General features: G+C 44.9%; 1 protein-coding gene and 1 pseudogene across 4 annotated transcripts in view; one reads left to right on the top strand and one right to left on the bottom strand.

Annotated features, from left to right (window-relative positions):
* LOC147123404 (uncharacterized) overlaps nt 1-21740 on the top strand; it is a 66850-nt pseudogene extending 45110 nt beyond the window's left edge.
* The window catches only part of LOC147123403 (ADP-ribosylation factor-like protein 15), a 430360-nt gene that overhangs the window by 165624 nt on the left and 242881 nt on the right, over nt 1-21855 (bottom strand). The gene's annotated exons all lie outside the window — the stretch shown is intronic.

Here is a 21855-nt window from a genome sequence, read left to right as displayed (position 1 = left end):
CATTAAGGTTCCTAAATCGTTCTTAGAATCATAGAAATTTAAGGCACAGAAGGAGGTCATTCGGCCCATTGTGTCGGTACTGGCCAAAAAAGAGCTATCCAGCCTAATCCCACTTTCCAGCTCTTGATCCATAGCCTTGTGGGTAATAGCACTTCAAGCGCATATCCAAGCTGTTTTTAAATGCGATGAGGGTTTCTACCATCCTTTCAGGCAGTGAGTTCCAGACCCTCACCACCCTTTGGGTGAACAAAGTTCTCCTCAACTCCCCTTTAACTCATCTACCAATTACTTTAAATCTATGTCCCCTGGTTATTGGCCTCTCTAAGGGAAATAGGTGCTTCCAATCCACTCTATCTAGGCCCCTCATAATTTTATACACCTCATTAAGTCTCCTCTCAGCCTCCTCTGTTCCAAAGAAAACAACCCCAGCCTATCTAATCTCTCCTCATAGTTAAACTTTTCCAGTCCTGACAACATTCTTGTACATCTCCTCTGTACCCTCTCTAGTGCAATTACATCTTTCCTGTAATATGGTGACTAGAACTGTACACAGTACTCTAGCTGTGGCCTAACTAGTGTTTTATACAGTCCAAGCACAACCTCTCTGCTCTTCTATTCTATGCTTCGGCTAATAAAGGAAAGTATCCCCAGATGAAATATCTCCCAGTTTGCAGATGACACAAAGCTGGGTGGGCGTGTGTGCTGTGAGGAGGATGCAGAGAAACTCCAGTATGATTTGGACAGGTTGGGTGATTGGGCAGATGCATGGTAAATGCAGTAGAATGTGGATAAATGCGAGGTTATCCACTTCGGTGGCAAAAACAGGAAGGCAGATTATTATCTGAACGGCAATAGATTGGGAAAAGGGGAAGTGCAACGAGACCTAGGTGTCCTTGTGCACCAGTCGCTGAAGGCAACCATGCAGGTGCAGCAGGCGGTTAAGAAGGCAAATGGTATGTTGGCCTTCATAGCGAGAGGATTCGAGTACAGGAGCAGTTGTACAGGGCCTTGGTGAGACCACACCTTGAGTATTGTGTGCAGTTTTTGTCACCTTATCTGAGGAAGGATGTTCTTGCCATGGAGAGAGTGTAGCGAAGATTCACCAAACTGATACCTGGGATGGCAGGAATGACGTTACGAGGAGAGATTGGGTCGATTAGGCTTATATTCGCTAGAGTTTAGAAGAATGAGAGGGGATCTCATTGAAACTTATAAAATTCTAACAGGACTAGACAGACTAGATGCCGGAAGGATGTTCCCGATGGCAGGGGAGTCCAGAACCTGGGGTCACAGTCTAAGGATAAGGGGTACGCCATTTAGGACTGAGATGAGGAGGAATTTCTTCACCCAGAGAGTGGTGAACCTGTGGAATTCTCTACCACAGAAGGCAGTTGAGGCCAATTCATTAAATATATTCAAGAAGGAGTTAGATATATTCCTTAAGGCTAAAGGGATCAAGGGATATGGGGAGAAAGCAGGGACAGGGTACTGAATTTGGATGATCAGCCATGATCTCATTAAATGGCGGAACAGGCTCGAGGGGCCAAATGGCCTACTCCTGCTCCTATCATCTATGTTTCTATCCCAGATGCCACCTTAACCACCTGTTCTACTACCTTCAGGGATCTGTGAACACGCACTCCAAGGTCCCTCTGTTCCTCTACGCCTCTCAGTATCCTGCCATTTATTGTGTATTCCCTAGCCTTGTTAGCCCTCCCCAAATGCATTACCTCACACTCTCCAGATTGTATTCCATTTGCCACTTTTCTACACACCGGACCAGTCCGTTGATATCTTCCTGCAGTCTACAACTTTATTCCTCACCATCAACCACATGGCCAAATTACATAGGATATACAGCACAGAAACAGGCCATTCGGCCCAACCAGTCTATGCCGGTGTTTATGTTCCACTCGAGCCTCCTCCCGTCTTTCCTCATCTAACCATATCAGAATAACCCTCTATTCCCTTCTTCCTCATATGCTTATCTAACCGCCCTTTAAATACATCTATACTATTCACTTCAACCACTCCCTGTGGTAGCGAGTTCCACATTCACACCACTCTCTGGGTAAAGGAGTTTCTTCTGAATTTCCTATTTGATTTCTTGGTGACTATCTTATATTGATGGCCTCTAGTTCTGCACTTCCCCATAAGTGGAAACACTCTCTCTGTATCTACTCTATCAAAAACTTTCTTGATTTTAAAGACCTCTATTAGGTCACCCCTCAAGAGAAAAGAGACCCAGCCTGTTCATCCTTTCCTGATAGGTGTACCCTCGCATTTCTGGTATCATCCTTGTAAATCTTTTTTTTATTCATTCATGGGATGTGGGCGTCGCTGGAAAGGCCAACCTTTATTGCCCATCCCGAATTGCCCTTCAGAAGATGGTGGTGAGCCACCATTTCAGAGGGCAGTTGAGAGTCAACCATATGGCTGTGGGTCTGGAGTCACAAATAGGACCAGACCGGGTAAGGACGGCAGGTTTCCTTCCCTAAAGCACATTAGTGAACCAGATGGGTTTTTGCGACAATCTGATAGTTTCATGGTCACCATTACTGACACTAGCTTTTATATTCCAGATTTATTTAATTAACTGAATTTAAATTCCCCAGCTGACGTGGTGGGATTTGAACTCACGTCTCTGGATCATTAGTCCAGGCCTCTGGATTCCTAGTCCAGTAACATTACCACTATGCTACTATACCCCAGAAGGTACCCTCTCCAGGGCCTCTATATCCTTTTCATAATATGGCGACCAGAATTGCACACAGTACTCAAAGTGTGGTCTAACCAAGGTTCGGTGCAAGTTTAGCATAACTTCACTACTTTTCAATTCTATCCCTCTAGAAATAAACCCTAGTGCTTAGTTTGCTTTTATATGGCCTTGTTAACCTGTGTCGATACTTTTAGTAATTTGTGTATTTGTACTCCTGGATCCCTTTGCTCCTCTACCCCATTTAGATTCTTATTTTCCAAGTAATATGTAACCTCCCTATTTTTCTTACCAAAATGTAATACACCTCACATTTATCTGTGTTGAATTTCATTTGCCATTATATGCCCATTCTGCAAATGTATCATCTGCAAACTTCTTAATCATGCCCCCTACATTGAAGTCTAAATCATTGATATATACATCACAAAAAGCAAGGGACCTAGCACTGAGCCTAGGGGGAGTGTTTGCTAGTGCTGTTGGGGAGGGTTTAAACTAAAATGGCAAGGGGTTGGGAACCTGTGCAGGGAGAGAGGAAAGGGAAGCAAGGATAGAAGCAAAAGACAGGAAGGAGAAAAGCAAAAATGGCAGTCAGAGAAATCAAGGGTGTAAATCAAACATGGCCACATTAAATAATAATTCTAAAAGGTCTAAGAGTGTTAAAAAAACAAGCCTGAAGGCTTTGTGTCTTAATGCGAGGAGCATTTGTAATAAGGTGGATGAATTAGCTGCGCAAATAGATGTAAACAGATATGATATAATTGGGATTATGGAGACATGGCTCCAGGGTGACCAAGGCTGGGAATTCAACATCCAGGGGTATTCAATATTCAGGAAAGACAGGCAAAAAGGAAAAGGAGGTGGGGTAGCATTGCTGGTTAAAGAGGAGATTAACACAATAGTAAGGAAGGATATTAGCTCTGATGATGTGGAATCTGTATGGGTAGAGCTGAGAAATACCAAGGGGCAGAAAACGTTATTGGGAGTCGTATACAGACCCCCAAACAGTAATGCCGAGGTTGGGGATGGCATTAAATGGGAAATTAGAGACACATGCAATAAGGGCACAGCAGTTATCATGGGTGACTTTAATCTACATATAGATTGGGCTAACCAAATTAGTAACAATATTGTGGAGGAGGAATTCCTAGAGTGTATACGGGATGGTTTCCTGGATCAATATGTTGAGGAACCAACTAGAGATCAGGCCATCTTGGACTGGGTATTATGTAATGAGAAAGGATTAATTAGCAATCTTGTTGTGCGAGGCCCCTTGGGGCGGAGCGATCATAATATGATCGAATGCTTCATTAAGATACAAAGTGAAGTATTTGACTCAGAGACTAGGGTCCTGAATTGAAATAAAGGAAACTACAATGGTATGAGGCGCGAGTTGGCTAGGATGGATTGGGGAATGTTACTTAAAGGGTTGATGGTGGATAGGCAATGGCAAACATTTTAAGATCGCATGGACGAACTACAGAATTTATTCATACCTGTTTGGCATAAAAAAGAACAAAAATGGTGACAACCTTGGCTAACAAGGGAAATTAGAGATAGCATAAGATCCAAGGAGAGGACATATAAATTGACCAGAAAAAGGAGCAAACCGGAGGATTGAGAGCAGTTTAAGATTCAGCAAAGGAGGACAAAGGGATTAATTAAGAGGGGGAAAATAGAGTATGAGAGTAAGCTTGCAGGGAACATAAAAACTGACGTAAAGTATTCATTAAGAACCATACCCACGTCTTCCACCTCTACACACAGATTACCTTTTTGGTCTCTAATAGGCCCTACTCTGTCTTTAGTTATCCTCTTGCTCTTTATGTATTTATAAAACATCTTTGGGTTTTCCTTGATTTTACTTGCCAATATTTTTCCATGCCCTCTCGCTTCTTTTTAATTTTACCCCTGCACTTTCTATGTCAGCTGTGGTTCAGTGCATAGCACACTTGGCAAAAGATTGTGGGTTCAAGTCCCACTCCAGAGACTTGAGCACAAAAATCTAGGCTGACACTACAGTGCAGTGCTGAGGGTGTGCTGCACTGTCAGAGGTGCCATCTTTCGGATGAGACGTTAAACTGAGGCTCCATCTGCTCTCGAGTGGACGAAAAAGATCCCATGGCATGATTTCGAAGAAGAGCAGGGGAATTATTCCCGGCATCCTGGTGAATATTTATTCCTCAATCAACACAAGAAAAAACAGATTGTCTGGTCATTATCACATTGCTGTTTGTGGGAGCTTGCTACATTTCTGACATTACAACAGTGACTACACTTAAAAAAGTACTCAATTGGCTGTAAAGTGCTTTGGGACGTCCGGTGGTCGTAAAATGCGCTATATAAATGCAAGTCTTTCTTTTCTTTCTATACTCCTCTATCTGACATAAGCTTCCCTTTTGTTGCCTTATCCTACGCTGTATGCCCCTTGACGTCCAGGGGGCTCTAGATTTGGCAGTCCCACCCTTTTTCTTTGTGGGAACATATTTGCTCTGAACCCTCACTATCTCCTCCTTGAATGCCTTCCACTGATTTACCGTCCGGTCCACTTTTGCTAAATCACATCTCAGCTTAGTAAAATTGGCCACTCCCCAATTGAGAACTTTTAATCCTGGTCTATCTTTGTCCTTTTCTATAACTACGCTAAATCTAAATGAATTATGATCAGTACCACCAATATGTTCTCCCACTGATACCCCTTCCACCCGTTCCCTAAAACTAAGTCGTTAACCGCCCCCTATCTTGTTGGGCTTGCTACGTACGGGCTAAAAAAGTTCTCCTGAATGCATTAAGAATTCTGCGCCCTCTATACCTTTTACACTGATTCTATCCTAGTTAATATTAGGGTAGTTGAAATCCCCTACTATTACTGCCCTATTGTTTTTGCTCTTCTCAGAAATTTGCCTACGTATTTGCTCTTCTATCTCCCTCTGACTATTTGCGAGTCTAAAGTACACTCCCAGCAGTGTGAGTGCCTCTTCTTTCAGTTCAACCCATATGGCCTCATTTGATGATTCTTCTAACATATCATCCCTCCTCACAGCTGTAATTGTTTCTTTAAACAATACTGTGACCGTCCTTTTTTATCCCATTCTCTATCGCATCTGAAAACCCTGTAACCAGGAATGTTGAGCTGCCATTCCTCCCCTACTTTCAGCCATGTTTCAGTAATAGCTGTGATATCATACTTCCAAGTGTCTATCTGTGCCCTCAGCTTATCTGCCTTATTCACTAGACTCCTTATATTTAAGTATATACCATTAGGCACTGCCAAACTCCTTTGTTGTCTATTTTCTGCCTTCCATTTCCAGCTTTGCTTCTCTTCCTTCTGAATCTACGCTCAGGTTCCCATTCCCCTGCCAAGCTAGTTTAAACCCTCCCAAACAGCACAAGAAGCCCCGCCACCCCCCCAGGAGGATATTGGTCCCAGCCCTGTTGAGGTGCAACCCATCCACTTGCACACGTCCCACCTCCCCCAGAACCGGTCTCAATGCCTCAGGAATCTAAAGCCCTCCTTCCTGTACCATCTCTTCAGCCATGCATTCATCTGCTCTATCCTCCTATTTCTATACTCACTGGCATGTGGCATCGGGATTAATCCAGAGATTACTACCTTTGAGGTCCTGCTTATTGGTCGCTTTCCTAGCTCCCTAAAATCTGCCTGCAGGGCCTCGTCCCTCTTTCTACCTATGTCATTGGTACTGATATGGACCACGACCTCTTGGCTGTTCACCTTCCCCCCATAAAATGTCCTGCAGCCGCTCACTGACATCCTTGGTCCTGGCACCTGTCTGTTCCCCATACTATTGAATCCCCTATCACTATTGCTTTCCTGACCTTCATCCTCCCGCCCTGTACAGATGAGCCACCCATGGTGCTGTAGACTTGGCTTGGCTGTACTCCCCAGAGGAACCATCGCCTTCAACTGGTTAGAGAGCAAGATGCACTCAGGGTACTCCTGTACTACCTGCTTGGTCCTCCTTGTCTGTCTGACGGTCACCCATTCCCACCCTGCTTGCAAACTCTTACTCTGCGGTGTGACCACCTCCTGAAACGTGCTATCCATGTGGCTCCCAGCCTCGCGGATGCACTGCATTGACACCAGCTGCTGCTCAAGCTCCGAAACCCAGAGCTCGAGCTCCTCCAGTTCATGAAATGTCCTGCACATGTGGTTATCCAGGACACAAGCAGCATCCTGGACTTTACACATGGCACAGGATGTGCATTCGACGGGACTGAGGTGCCCTGCCACGCCTCTAGTTATTAGACTACTAATTAAACTTCTTCGATAGCAAAATACTGCGGATGCTGGAAATCCGAAATAACAACAGGAAACGCTGGAAAAACTCAGCAGGCCAGGCAATATCCATGGAGAGAGAAACAGAGTCAACGTTTCTGGTCGAAGCTGTAGAAGGGTTCTGTAGAAGGGTTTCGACCCAAAACGTTGACTTTGTTTCTCTCTCCACGGATGTTGCTTGGCCTGCTGAGTTTTTCCAGCGTTTTCTGTTGTTAATTAAACTTCTTCGTTTAACCCACTACCCTAACTTAGAGAGAGGAAAGACAAAATTATTTACTCAAGGTTAACATGAACCACTGAGATACTAAACACAAAGAACCTAAATATTAGATATCTAGATACTTAACTTAGAATCCTCGGGTTCTGTGGCTCCATTCCTTCTTTTGAGTTGGATGTGAGAAATCGCCTTCCTGCACTCCACCAAATTCCTACTAACACCAAATTCGTGCACTCTGTTTGCGATCCACTTCGATAGTGATTCACCCAGCTCTGTGCTCAAGCTCAAGGTGTGAGCTGCGGCTCACTGGCAGCACACTCACCTCTGACGCAGAAGGTTGTTGTTTCAAGTCCAACTCCCGAGACTAGAGAACAAAACCTATTCTGATGCTCCAGTGCAGTTCTGCTGCACTGTCAGAGGTGCTGTATTTCAGATGAGATGTTGTATTTCAGATGAGATGTTAAACCGAGGCTCCAACTGCCCTCTCAGGTGGACGTAAAAGATCCCATGGCACTATTTTGAAGAGCAGGGGCGCTCTCTCCAGTGTCCTGGCCAACATTTAGCCTGCAACCAACTAGTCATGATCACATTGTTGATTGTGGGTACTTGCTATGCTGCCACATTTCCTACATTAAAATAGTGATTACACTTCAAAAGTACTTCATTGACTGTAAAGCGCATCGGGTGTCCTGAGGTCATGAAAGGCACTATATAAATGCAAGATCTTTCTTACAAGCAAATTGTACAACCGATTTTACAGGTGTACATTTGTTAATGTTACAAATCTGTTTTAGCAAAGTCTTGATACGGTTAAGATTTATTTTGATCTTACTTAAAATAGAATATATAGCACAGAAACTGGCCATTCGGCCCAACCAGTCCATGACGGCGTTTATGCTCCACTGGAGCCTCCTCCCATCTTTCTTCATCTAAATCTATCAGTATAACCCTCTAACTCCCTTCTCCCTCATATGCTTATCTAGCCTCCCCTTAAATGAATCTATATTATTCACTTCAGCCATTCTGTGGTAGCGAGTTCCGCATTCTCACCACTCTCTGGGTAAAGAAGTTTCTTCTGAATTCAGTATTTCATTTCTTGGCGACTACCTTATAATGATGGCCTCTAGTTTTGCTCTTCGCCACAAGCGGAAACACTCTTTTTGTGTTTACTCTATCAAAAGTTTTCAAAATTTTAAAGACCTCTATTAGGTCACCCCTCGGCTTTCTCTTTTCAAGAGAAAAAGAGACCCAGCCTTTTCATCCTTTCCGGATAGGTATAACCACACTTTTCTGGTATCATCCTTGTAAAACTATTTTGCACCCTCTCCAGTGCCTCTATATCCTTTTGATAATATGGTGATCAGAACTGTACACAGTACTCCAAGTGTGGTCTAACCAAGGTTCAATACAGGTTTACAAATGTAAGAAGTCACACAACACCAGGTTATAGTCCAACAGCTTTATTTGAAATCACAAGCTTTCGGAGCGCTGCTCCTTCTTCAGGTGAAGTGGAGAAATGCATAAAGACACAGCTTATATAGTCAGAGAATAATGTCAGATGTTTACAGGTAACCTTTCCAACTGCCATTTATCACACCTCAGCAGAGAGATAATCACAGCAGTCAAAGGTGTGAATGGTGTCCAAACAGGTCAGTCACAGATGCGGCCGGACCTGCTGTGATTTCCAGCCCAAAAAAATGTTTTTTGTCTTTTTTTTGCTTTTCATACAGACCCCAGCATCTGCAATATTTGACCCCTTGTGACCCCACCTCATTGTTCTTTGATGTAATGTTTCCCTGACTGACCTGTTTGGACACCATTCACACCTTTGACTGCTGTGATTATCTCTCTGCCGAGGTGTGATAAATGGCAGTTGGAAAGGTTACCTGTAAACATCTGACATTATTCTCTGACTATATAAGCTGTGTCTTTATGCATTTCTCCACTTCACCTGAAGAAGGAGCAGCGCTCCGAAAGTTTGTGATTTCAAATAAAGCTGTTGGACTATAACCTGGTGTTGTGTGACTTCTTACATTTGTCCACCCCAGTCCAACTCCGGCATCTCCACACCACCAATACAGGTTTAGCGTAACCTCTCCACTTCTGAATTCAATCCCTCGAGAAATAAACCCTAGTGCTTGATTTGCTTTTTTTTTTTTTTTAAATGGCCTTATTAACCTGCATCGCTACTTTCAATGATTTGTGTATTTGTACTTCCAGATCCCGTTGCTCCTCTACCCCATTTAGATTCCTATTTTCCAAGTAATACGTGAACTCCTTATTTTTCTTACCAAAATGTAATAGTTCACACTTAGTTGTGTTGGAATTCATTTGCCAATTATATGCCCATTCTGAAAGTTTATTAATGTATTCTTGTAATTTGTTGCAGTCCTCCTCAGTATTGACTATTCCCCATTTTGGTGTCATCTGCAAATTTAGAAATTGTGTTTTTGATTCCAACGTCTAAATCGTTAATGTAAATTGTGAACAACAATGGTCCCAGTACTGATCTTTGTGCGACCCCACTTTCTACCTTCTGCCACTCTGAATAGCTACCCTTTACCCCTGCTCTCTGCTTTCTGTCTTGCAGCCAGCGAGCTATCCATTCTGCTACTTGTCCCCTGACTTTGCATTCTCTGACCTAATTCATTAGTCTATTGTGTGGCATCTTATCGAAGGCCTTTTGAAAATCTAGATCAATTACATCCACTGTATTACTCTTGTCTGGGCTTGACAGAGCAGGGTCTTGGTCCAATGGCAAGGGGATCCAAGACGATTGGAGACCAGGCTCTGCTACAATGGCCTAGCACACACACACAAACATACTCCTACTGTCCTCCTCCCTCCTTCCCGCAGGTCCTCTCTGCCTGAGTTTCATAGGATGCATTGTGGTCCTCCTGACCTCGCTGTTGGCCCGTGCCGCACCTTCCCTGGGCCCTGACCCCGCTGCTGGTCCACACTGCGCCACTCCTGGGCCTTGATCTCACTGCCGGGCTCGTCCTCGTTCCTGGGTCCCGGCCTCGGACATGAATGATGTTGTCTCTCACAGGATCAAATTAGCACCGATAGTCTCGCGATCCCTGGCCCCGAGCTCCACTCGCGATCCACTAGTCTCTAGATCATTAGTCTAGTGGAGAAGCGTAGTCTTGACGGCATAGAGGTCTGGGAATTTGGGAGCTATGTTTAAGTGAAGAGCCAGGGCTCACTGAGAACAAAGAACAGGCATGGTCGGGGGATGGGCAGTGGGCTCAGGTAACTTTAACCTTGCAGCTTGAACTTGCAGTTAGGGATAAAATGCACCCACTCTTAGAGCTAGGGGAACTTAAACAGCAGGAGAGAGGAGACTGGGGCGGGGGGGGGGGGGGGGGGTGGAAAAGAGCAAATGATGGCAACGGAGCTCCCTAGGGAGCTGCCAGCACAGGAGCCATCTTGAAAAACCACGACTCTGTCTTCGACACGAGTGTCCTCAACTCCATCCCACAGCATGCTACCCGCCACCATCTCAGCACAACCCCAGTCTGGCATGAGGTTGAAAAGGTCATCCAACAACTGAAGAACAACAAGGCCTCAGGAGCAGATGGAATCCCTGCCGAGGCACTAAAGCATGGCGGAGAAGCACTACTGGCGCAAATTCATGAACTCATTTCTCTTATCTGGAAGGAGGAGAGCATGCCAGGGGATCTCAGACGCCGTAATTGTGACCATCTTCAAGAAAGGTGACAAGTCCGATTGCGGTAATTACAGAGGAGTTTCCCTGCTGTCTGCCACAGGGAAAATCATCACAAGAATCCTCCTCAATCGCCTTCTCTCAGTGGCCGAAGAGCTCCTCCCAGAGTCGCTATGCAGATTCCGCCCACTAAGGGGCACAATGGACATGATCTTCACCACACGTCAATTACAAGAGAAATGCAGGGAACAGCACCAACCACTGTACATGGCCTTCTTTGATCTCACAAAGGCCTTCGACACTGTCAACCGTGAGGGACTATGGAGTGTCCACCTCAAATTCGGCTGCCCTCAAAAGTTTGTCACCATCCTCCGCCTCCTTCACGATGACATGCCAGCCGTGATCCTGACCAACGGTTCCACCACAGACCCAATTCACGTACGAACCGGGGTCAAGCAAGGCTGTGTCATCGCACCAACACTCTTCTCGATCTTCCTTGCTGTAATGCTCCATCTCACCCTCAGTAAGCTCCCCGCTGGAGTGGAGCTAATTTACAGAACAAACGGGAAACTGTTCAACCTCCGTCGCCTCCAGTCCAGATCCACGGTCATCCCATCCTCTGTCGTGGAATTACAGTATGCAGACGACGCTTGCGTCTGCGCTCACTCGGAGGTTGAAGTCCAAACCATCGTCAACACCTTCACCGAAGCATATGAGAGCATGGGCCTTACACTAAACATCCGTAAGACAAAGGTCCTATACCAACCTTCACCCCCCACACAGTACTGCCCCCCGATTATCAAAATCCACGACATGGCCTTGGACAACGTGGACCACTTTCCATCCCTCGGGAGCCTACTGTCAACAAGGGCAGACGTCGACGACGAAGTCCAACACCGCCTTCAGTGTGCCAGTGCAGCCTTCGCTCGCCTGAGGAAGAGAGTGTTTGAAGACCAGGACCTCAAACCCGGCACTAAGCTCATGGTTTACAGAGCAGCAGTGATACCCGCCCTGCTGTATGCCTCAGAGACATGGACCATGTACAGCAGGCACCTCAAAGCACTGCAGAGGTACCACCAACGCTGACTCCGCAAGATCCTGCAAATCCATTGGCAGGATAGGCCCACCAATGTCAGTGTTCTCGCTCAGGCCAACATCCTCAGCATCGAAGCTTTGACCACGCTCAATCAGCTCCGATGGACGGGTCACAGTGTCCGCATGCCCAATACGAGACTCCCAAAACAAGCGCTCTACTCGGAACTCCGACACGGCAAGAGAGCCCCAGGTGGGCAGAGGAAACGCTTCAAGGACACCCTCAAAGCCTCCTTGAAAAAGTGCAACATCCCCACCGACACCTGGAAATCCCTGGCCCAAGACCGCACAAAGTGGAGGAGAAGCATCCGGGAAGGCGCCGAACACCTCGAGTCTCTTCACCGGGAGCAAGCGGAAGCCAAGTGCAGGCAGCGCACGTCAACCCAAGCACTCCACCCACCTGCCCCTTCAACCACTGTCTGCTCCACCTGTGACAAAGGCTGTAGGTCCCGCATTGGACTCATCAGTCACCCGAGAACTCATTTTTAATGTGGAAGCAAGTCATCCTTGGTTAAAGAGCATCTGCCATAGTCATTGACTTGTAACAAAACTCTGCAGAAACTGTGTTCAAAATTGGGATGCAACAATTTTCATTTGCACGGAGGTGGGAAATAAGCACAATTAAAATATACAGGCAATCGCAAACATTTGACAAGATTTTCAGGTTCTATGCTAAAATTAATTCTCTCAAATTAGAGAATACCTTTCTTAAAAAAAGCTTTGTGTTCTCATACTTTCTGGGGCATATTAAAACAAATTACCCAACACCATTCTTTCATCAGGGTTATACTTTATGTTTTGTATTGGAAAATAAGGATTAAAAAAAATTTAAACCTGATGTTTTAGGACTTATTTACTAAGCCCACATCCAAGAACAAATTCATATCCTAAATTCTGCAAGACAAGTCAGACAAAATATGAACTGTGACAGCCCTTGCAGATGTTTCACAGCAGGTCTATGAGAGTCTACACAGCAGGCTTTTGTTTAACATGCAAACCTAATTGAACAGAGAAGGCAACATACTACAGTGGCAAGCATAGTTCAGTCAGAAGTGGCTTACAGCTCTATTGTACTCATTTATTATTGAACAATCTGCTGCACAGTTGCAAAATTACTGGCCAAATGTTAGAACACAACTTAATGCATCTCCTTTTTCTTAATGTCACCTTTGACTCTATGATTTGAGCAATTCACTATAACGTGCATTTAATCATTGCATTGCTCTTTACAATGAACTTCAGTATATGTTTGTATACTTGTACAATAAGTTAGCATACATTATGCACAGCATAATTGCTCTATTCAATTAACTGGTTTGAAAATATTGGTTCTTTCATATATCCTTCTTGAAAAGCCTCAGTTCAGCTAGATTTAGAATAAGAATGCACACTTTCAATTTATTAGAAACGGAAATTAAATGTACCGTTAAAAACACTGCTACTTTGCTCCTCTCCTCTGCATATTTGAGGGCATTATATACATAAACATGTTTAAGTTTTAAGATTATATTTTAAAACAATGAGCAATTATACATTATAGCCAGCTGTCCAAGGCTATACAGTCTGAACAATCAGAGATAGTAAACATTCTGTATCGAGAAATAATGATAGAAGTCACTACTGATGACAGCCCCACCATGTACCAACAAATAATTTGTACTGCCAGCTCAATTATTAACATAGAAGATAGGAGGAGCAGGCCATTCGGCCCCTCGAGCCTGTTCCGCCATTTAATGAGATCATGGATGATCATCCAAATTCAGTACCCTGTCCCTGCTTTCTCCCAATATCCCTTTAGCCTTAAGAAATATATCTAACTCCTTCTTGAATATATTTAATGAATTGGCCTCAACTGCCTTGTGTGGTAGAGAATTCCACAGGTTCACCACTCTCTGGGTGAAGAAATTCCTCCTCATCTCAGTCCTAAATGGCTTACCCCTTATCCTTAAACTGTGACCCCTGGTTCTGGACTCCCCTGCCATCGGGAACATCCTTCCTGCATCTAGTCTGTCTAGTCTTGTTAGAATTTTATAAGTTTCAATGAGATCCCCTCTCATTCTTCTAAACTCTAGCGAATATAAGCCTAATCGACCCACTCTCTCCTCATAACGTCATTCCTGCCATCCCAGGTATCAGTCTGGTGAATCTTCGCTGCACTGTCTCCATGGCAAGAACATCCTTCCTCAGATAAGGTGACAAAAACTGCACACAATAATCAAGGTGTGGTCTCACCAAGGCCCTGTACAACTGCAGCAAGACATCCTTGCTCCTGTACTCGAATCCTCTCGCTATGAAGGCCTTCTTAACCGCCTGCTGCACCTGCATGCTTACCTTCAGCGGTGCACAAGGACATCCAGGTCTCGTTGCACTTCCCCTTTTCCCAATCTATTGCCGTTCAAATAATAATCTGTTTTTGCCACCGAAGTGGATAAACTCGCATTAATCCACATTATACTGCATTTCCCATGCATATGCCCAATCACCCAACCTGTCCAAATCATACTGGAGTTTCTCTGCCTCCTCCTCACAGCGCGCACGCCCACCCAGCTTTGTGTCATCTGCAAACTTGGAGATATTACATCTAGTTCCCTCATCTAGATCATTAATATATATTGTGCATAGCTGGGGTCCTAGCACCGATCCCTGTGGTACCCCACTAGTCACTGCCTGCCAGTCAGAAAAAGACCCGTTTATTCCAACACTTTGCTTCCTGTCTGCCAACCAGTTCTCTATCCAAATCAGTACCTTACCCCCAATCCCACGTGCTTTAACTTTGCATGCTAATCTCTTATGCGGGACCTTATCGAAAGCTTTCTGAAAGTCCAAATACACCACATCCACTGGTTCTCCCTTATCTATTCTACCAGTTACATCCTCAAAAAATTCCAGTAGATTAGTCAAGCACGATTTACCTTTTGTAAATCCATGTTGACTTTGTCCGATCCTGTCACTGCTTTCCAAGTGCACTGCTATAACATCTTTTAGAATGGACTCTAGCATTTTCCCCACTACCGATGTCAGGCTTACCGGTCTATAATTCCCCGTTTTCTCTCTACCACCTTTTTTAAATAGTGGGGTTACATTAGCTACCCTCCAATCCATGGGAACTGTTCCCGAATCTATAGAATTTTGGAAGATGACCAGCAACGCATCTACTATTTCCAGGACTACTTCCTTAAGTACCCTAGGATGTAGATTATCAGGCCCTGGGGGTTTATTGGCCTTCAACCCGGTCAATTTCCTGAACACCATTTCCCTACAAATACTGATTTCATTCAGTTCCTCCTTCTCATTACACCCTATGTTCCTCGACATCTCTGGGAGGTTATTTGTGTCCTCCTTTGTGAAGACAGAACCAAAGTATGTATTTAATTGGTCTTCCATTCCTTTGTTCCCCATTATAAATTCCTCTGATTCTGACTGCAAGGGATCTATGCTTGACTTCACCAATCTGTTTCTCTTCACATATCAATCGAAGCTTTTACAGTCAGTTTTTATGTTCCCTGAAAGCTTACTCTCATATTCTATTTTCCCCCTCTTAATTAATCTCTTTGTCCTCCTTTGCCGAATCCTAAACTGCTCCCAATCCTCCGGTTTGCTGCTTTTTCTGGTCAATTTATATGTCCTCTCCTTGGATCTTATGCTATCCCTAATTTCCCTTGTTAGCCACGGTTGTCAGCTTTTTTGTTTTATTTTTATGCCAAACAGGGATGAACAAATTCTGTAGTTCATCCATGTGATCTTTAAATGTTTGCCTTTGCCGATCCACCGTCAACCCTTAAGTAACGTTCCCCAATCCATCCTAGCCAACTCGCACCTCATACCATCGTAGTTTCCTTTATTTCAATTCAGGACCCTAGTCTCGGAGTCAACTACTTCACTCTCCATCTTAATGAAGAATTCTATCATATTATGATTGCTCCTCCCCAAGAGGCCTCGCACAACAAGATTGCTAATTAATCCTTTCTCATTACATAATACCCAGTCTAAAATGGCCTGATCTCTAGTTGGTTCCTCGACATATTAATCTGCTGAGCGCTGTGAATATGTTTATTCATCTTGTTGCCATTGGGCTCCTTAGTTTACTCATTGGCAGAACCGTTTGTGGATTCGGAGATGTACAACACATCCCAGATTGATCTGGTTACAGTGACCCTGTCAATCTCCTATATGTGGGCCTTTAAAACCTATTTTTTAGACTTGCTCTCACCTCCAAGGTAGAAGACAGCAAGGATTCATATGCGCCTGGGAGACTTCGGAACAAAATCACGCGGTGTTCACTGGTTTGCTTCAAGGCTTTCGGAATCGGTGGGCACCGTAGGATATGTTGGCCTAGAAATTCACTAGCCTTAGCGCCGCTTTTGAGGCGCTAGAGGGACTAGCGCCAGAGTTATGGCCATTTGAAAAATTGAGTGGGGCCCTAAAGCGGCGTTGCACCGGTAGCGCTGCGCCGGCACCGATGACGTCATCGGTGTGCGCAGCGTCCCGGTTGCCGTGGTAACCCGCCCGAACTCCAAAATTGAGTTGCGGCCGCCTCGCCCGTGGCAGCCGCAAGCAACGTTCTGTAAAAGGTGCCTTGCTGAAGTTAGCGCCGGCGCATTAAGGTCGCGCGGCGGCCGGCCGCTTCCCCGGCGGCCGCCTGCCCGCACCTCCCTCCCCGGACTCCTCCAAGACCCCCCCGCGGCACAGATGCATGTGGGCCGCGAGCCCGGCACTTCTCCGAGGTGCCGGGCTCATTTTTATTCAGCCGTCAACGGCCAGCGGTCGGGTGCAGGCAGCTCCTCCTTAACGGAAGGAGGAGGCCTGCACTTCCCCAGCCTGCCGCACCGCATCGGGCGCCGCAGCGCCGGAACAGCGCCGCAATGGGGCAGGTAGCGCCCATTGGGAGGCGCTGAAACCCTCCAGTAGCGCCGGCAGCCGTTTGGGCGCGGCGCTACTGAATTTTTGGCGCGCGCAGGGGGACTTAGCGCCGGCACTAACTTCCGGCGCTAAAGCCCTCGCTGCGCCAAAACCCAATTTCTAGGCCATTGTGTTTTATTCACAAGCCAGTATTAGGTCATATTCTAACTCAGCACACATGATTTTAGTTTGTTTGGACCAGTCATACTGGTGATGCTCCCCTGAGGGGCCACTTGTTAGGACTTGGTTGTTTGTTCCCCTATGCCATTCAACTGTTAAGAGAACAGGCAGAAAGAAAATAAGTATGTCCAAGATTTTAAACTTGAAAAATGGTTAGAAAGATAGGTTAGATTGGGGTGTTGTGAACAAAATTGAAGTTAAGCAAAAATAGGAATGAAGACAGAATACTGAGAAATATGGACAAGTGGAATCAAGTTGGGGCGATAGAAAGAGGCTAACATTTGCTCCTGTTTATAATCTTTGCAAAGTGTTAGTGCAAGTACAAAATGAGAAATCCTATATTTTACTTAGCTGACTTTTTTGCTGAAATAATTGATAGGAGGAATTTCATATTTAAGTATTTTTTTGATTTTCTCTTGCTAAAACAAAATGTTGAGTAGATGAAATTACATTACAAATTCTCTCTTCTGTTACTACTAGTGGATTAAGACTCCAAAGCAGCAGCAAGATAAAATGAGAAAAAGTAGAGGGACAGAATGCAAAACAAGACAAATACAGAAAAGGAAGAATTAAACAACAAGCATTTATATAGTGCCTTTAATGAAGAAAAGTGTCTCCAGAAATTTCACAGTGACGTAAAGAAACACAGAGATGCCGAGCCACAGAAGGAGCTACTGTATTAGGAGGGGTGACCTTAAGGTAGCTCTTAGAGGTGGGTCTTCAGGAGGGTCTTGAGGGAGAGGGAGGTGGAGAGGCAAAGGAACTTGAGAGAATTTTCAAAGTTTGGAACCTAGATGCCTGAAAGTGGTCACCAATGGCAAGGCAAAGGGTGCGGGGATGCACAAGAGACTAGATACAGAGGAAGAGTGTGTCCGGCGGGGGAGGGGGGCGGGGTGCAGAGCTCAAGAGGTTAGAGATAGGGAGGGATTGAAACACATCAATTGAAGTTTTAAACTGAGGGACTAAAAGCCAATGTAAGTCAGCGAGGTCAGGGATGATGGGTGAGCGGGACTGACAGAATATGATATGAACAGTGCAGATTTGGATAAGCTAAAGTTGACAGAGGGTGGAGGATGGGAGGCTGAGTCAGGAGAACACTGCAGTAATTGAATCTAGAAGGTACAAATGCGAGTTTCAGTGGTAGATGGGCTGAAGCAGGGGTAGAGGTGGGTGATGTTAGAGGTGCAAGTAAGCAATCTTTGTGATGGAAAGAATATGGGTACTGAAACCCAGGGTCCAACAGAATGCCATGTTTAGCTGGTGGAAATTATAAAACAAAATTAGGGCACATGGGATTGGGGGTAATATACTAGCATTGATTGAGGATTGGTTAACGGACAGAAAACAGAGAGTAGGAATAAACTGGTCATTTTTGGGTTGGCAGACTGTAACTAGTGGGGTACCGCAAGGATCGGTGCTTAGGCCTCAGCTATTCACAATCTACATCAATGATTTGGATGAGGGGACCAAATATAATATATACAAAGCTGGGTGAGAATGTAAGTTGTGAGGAGGATGCAAGGAAGCTTCAAGGGGATATAGACAGGCTAAGTGAGTGGGCAAGAACATGGCAAATGGAATATAATGTGGAGAAATGTGAAGTTATCCACTTTGGTAGGAAAAATAGAAAAGCAGAGTATTTTTTTTTAATGGTGAGAGATTGGGAAATGTTGGTGTTCAGAGGGACCTGGGTGTCCTTGTACACGAATCACTGAAAGCTAACATGCAGGTACAGCAAGCAATTAGGAAAGCAAATGGTATGTTGGCCTTTATTACAAGAGGATTTGAGTATAAGAGTAAAGACGTCTTACTGCAATTATATAGGGCCCTGGTGAGACCACATCTGGAGTATTGTGTACAGTTTTGGTCTCCTTACATAAGGAAAAGGATATACTTGCTATAGAGGAAGTGCAACAAAAGTTCACCAGACTGGTTCCTGGGATGGGGGCATTGTCCTATGAGGAGAGATTGAGTAGACTAGGCCTATATTCTCTAGAGTTTAGAAGAATGAGAGGTGATCTCATTTAAACATACAAAATTCTTACAGGGCTCGACAGGGTAGATGCAGGGAGGATGTTTCCCCTAGTTGGGGAGCCTAGAACCAGGGGTCACAGTCTCAGAATAAGGGGTTGGCCATTTAGGACTGAGATGAGGAGAAATTTCTTTACAAGAGTCTGGTGAATCTTTGGAATTCTCTACCCCCGAGGGCTGTGGAGGCTCAGTCGTTGAGTATATTCAAGACAGAGATCGACAGGTTTTTGAATATTAAGGGAATCAAGGAATATGGAGATAGTTCAGAAAAGTGGAGATGAGGTAGAAGATCAGCCATGATCTTATTGAATGGCGGAGCAGGCACGAAGGGCAAATGGCCTACTCCTGCTCCTAATTCTTATGTTCTTAAATTACAGCTCATCCAAGACTGGATATTAGACAAGCAGTCTGGCAACAGAGAGGCAGTGGAGAGGTAGAGTTGAGTGTCATCAGCATACATGTGAAAGCTTTCCCTATGTCCCCCTTGCTTTTAAGCTTAAATCATCAAGGAGCAGCATGTAAATGAAGAATAGGGAGGATCTTTGGGGTACTCCAGAGGTAACTCTGCGGGGTCGGGAAGAGATGCCATGGCTATGATTGCATAGGCAAGAGTGGAACCAAGCAAGGATAGTCCCACCGAGCTAGATAACGGAAGAGAGGCATTAGAGGACGATGGTGTAATCAATCATATCGAACGCTGAAAAGAAGGTCCAGGATGATTAGAAAGAGAGATAATGGGCCATGGTCACAGTCCAGAGAATGTTATTCATGATTTTTGTTTAGGGTTGTTTTAATGTTGTGGGCTGGTTGGGGGTTGGGGACACTGATTGGAGAGCTGCAGGCAGGTAGTTGTGGGAGGGATGGGCGGCAGCAACACATTCAAGGATTTTGAAGAAGGGAGGTTAGAGACGGGATGATAGTAAACAAGGACAGAGGGCTCAAGGATGTTTTTTTTGAGGGGGTGAGTGATGATGGTAGCCTCAAAAAGGAGACAGTGCCCAAGAGAGGAAATCATTTACACTGTCAGCTAAAATGAGGACCAAGAAGAGAAGGATGGTGGTCAGGAACTTAGCAAGAATGGTGTAGAGGGAGAAGGATGTCAGTCTGATCAATGACATGAGCTTGGAGAGGGCATGGGGGGTGGGGGAGATATGGGAGAGATTAGAGAGAGAGACAGGAGTACAGAGCTAGAGAAAGGGGGGAGGGGGCAGTGTGGGAAGAGACTTGGAGGAGTTTGGCCTGATTGTTAAAGGAAGGGGAAACAGCTGAATAAATGTTTATCTTGGTGATGAAGAAATCTATGAACTCCTTGCACATTGCCAGAGGTGAAGGTGGAGGGAACCAGGCAGATGGGTTTAAAAGAGGCAGTTGGTAGTGGAGAAAAGGAGCCTGGGGCTATCTTTGCCCTCCAGAACGATCCTAAATTAGTGGGTGGTTTTGGCAGAGGAGAATGTGGTTGAGTAGAGGTTTATATGATTGTGCTAGATCTGGCAATGCATGGCTCCGCCAAGTACACACCAAGTACGCTCAATTTTGGAAGCGAAGATGGGAGCTGGACCAGGAGAAGATCGGGACAGGAGACAGTGAAGATTTTTCTGAGGACCATGGCATCAAACGTTGAAGTGAGGGACTGGTTGAGCCAATCAACAGCTGCAGAGGTATCGTGGTGAGTAGCGGGTCAAAGGCTAGGCAGTTGGGAGATACAAAATGCAGTTATAAACAGGAGAATATAGAGAAAGGACTTAGTAAAATAAGGTAAAAATGCAAAAATAGTGAAAGGAATAATGAAAAGATCAGGACGACAGAAAAACAAGTAGGAGAGTCAAACATAAGGAGAACAGCTGGAACACCATGCATTCCAGTCTATCTTGGCCCACCAGTCCATTTACTTGTTTACCTGATTAATGCAATACATTCACCGAGACCTACTCAGCTAACTGAACTTGGTCAAATTATGTTTCATATTAATGTGTGCAAGCCCTTTTGAGGCACTGAACAAAAAGTTCAACAGTGCTATTTGAGTAACCTAGTGTTATTTGAGTAACCCATGGACATTTAAATGCAATGGGATTCACCTGATGAGCAGTGTGTGCAAGCTTCAACCAGCAGAGGGTGCGTTCCATTGTGGCCACAATCACAAAATGATCTAAAGTTTCCTGTTTAACTCTCATCTACTGATCACAGGCCTCATCACTGTGCATATATGCAGCACAGTACTGATGTAAATGGCGTTTGAAAAAGATAACCAAATGGAAAAAAAACATATCCTTGTCTGTTAACAAATGCAACAGATCCTTCATGCCACAAAAGGCACAAGCTTTTGAGAAGCATATAAAACCCCCTCAAATGTTTGCCAAAGTAACTAGCTTGAATAGGGAGAATCACAATGAAAACATTAGAATTCATTAATATGCTAGAAATAGAATGCGTTTCTACAAGGGGGAAATAGATAATGCAAATTACCGCCCCATCAGTCTACTTTCAATCATCAGCAAAGTGATGGAAGGGGTCATCGACAGTGCTATCAAGCGGCACTTACTCACCAATAACGTGCATACTGATGCCCAGTTTGGGTTCTGCCAAGACCACTTGGCTCCCGACCTCATTACAGCCTTGGTCCAAACATGGACAAAGGAGCTGAATTCCAGAGGTGAGGTGAGAGTGACAGCCCTGGACATCAAGGCAGCATTTGACTAAGTGTGGCATGAAGGAGCCCTAATAAAACTGAAGTCAATGGGAATCAGGGGGAAAACGCT

The sequence above is a fragment of the Somniosus microcephalus genome, chromosome 2 (assembly GCF_052327205.1).
Source record: "Somniosus microcephalus isolate GS21.2 chromosome 2, FLI_Smic_1.0, whole genome shotgun sequence".
Lineage (NCBI taxonomy): Eukaryota > Metazoa > Chordata > Chondrichthyes > Squaliformes > Somniosidae > Somniosus > Somniosus microcephalus.
Note: the sequence above shows the minus strand (reverse complement) of the source record. Positions and strands in the feature narration are given on the sequence as shown.